The sequence below is a fragment of the Rhinopithecus bieti genome, unplaced genomic scaffold (genome assembly GCF_001698545.2).
Source record: "Rhinopithecus bieti isolate Rb0 unplaced genomic scaffold, ASM169854v2 scaffold_32092, whole genome shotgun sequence".
Lineage (NCBI taxonomy): Eukaryota > Metazoa > Chordata > Mammalia > Primates > Cercopithecidae > Rhinopithecus > Rhinopithecus bieti.
The window spans coordinates 788,294-789,041 of record NW_016813944.1 but is presented as its reverse complement, the minus strand read 5'-3'; the positions used below and the strand labels follow the sequence as shown (position 1 = coordinate 789,041).

General features: G+C 54.0%; 1 protein-coding gene across 2 annotated transcripts in view; it reads right to left on the bottom strand.

The window, feature by feature from the left end:
* JADE1 (jade family PHD finger 1) overlaps positions 1-268 on the bottom strand; it is a 67,077-nt gene extending 66,809 nt beyond the window's left edge. For both annotated transcript variants that reach the window (XR_001880886.1, XM_017849123.1), the window contains exon 1: positions 8-268. The gene's annotated coding sequence lies outside the window, so the exon portion shown is untranslated. The remainder of the gene's footprint in view (positions 1-7) is intronic.
* Between the last annotated feature and the right edge of the window lie 480 nt (positions 269-748).

The window sequence follows — 748 nt, the reverse complement described above, 5'->3', positions numbered from 1 at the left end:
CGCGTACCTGCTGCGGAGGGGTTCGGCCGAGGCGCTGGGCTGGGCGCCGCTCGCTCGCTCGGAGCTGCATGAGTTCGGGCCGCGGCGGGCGAGCGGGCGGGGAGCCGGGCGGGCCCGTGCTCTCGCCGGCGCGCACACACCCGGCACTCGCGCACGGAGGCACTCTCGGTCTGGTTTGGCTTGTTATGGAGGAAGGACTGTGTGAATCAAACTCATTTCTGGGTCACTGCTGCCACAGGGGGGAGCACTTTAATCCCTTGCCAAAACGAGAGGGTGGGGACGGGAGGGCGGAGGGAGCATGCGAGGAGCCCGCGGCTCGGGGGGCTCGGTCCCTCGTTAACTCTTCGCAGCCCTCGCCGCAGCGGGTTCGGCCTGCGCCAGTCGGGGCTCGCAAAGAACGGCACTGTTCAGCTCTTAAAGTCTCTTTCCTTACTTCACCCACCTTGTGAGCCTAGAAATTCTTGAGGTGTCTCCAAGCAGGGAAGTGGGTTTTTAAATTAGCCCCTTCAAACTGCTGTCCCAATTTCAACTCTTGTCTGACATCTAGAAATGGATTCTTTCAAAATAGTTTAAAATTCCGTAGATTAAAATGTGGCTATTGAGATGTGTCATTTGGGTGAAAGGTTTTATTTTTAGGCTGAGTGGCAAAAGAGTTGTTTGTAGTAACAGTTTTAGGGAGTTGCACATTAGGATGACATTTTTAAATATAGATAATCCAATTCTAAATAGCATCTTTACCTAAATTTGT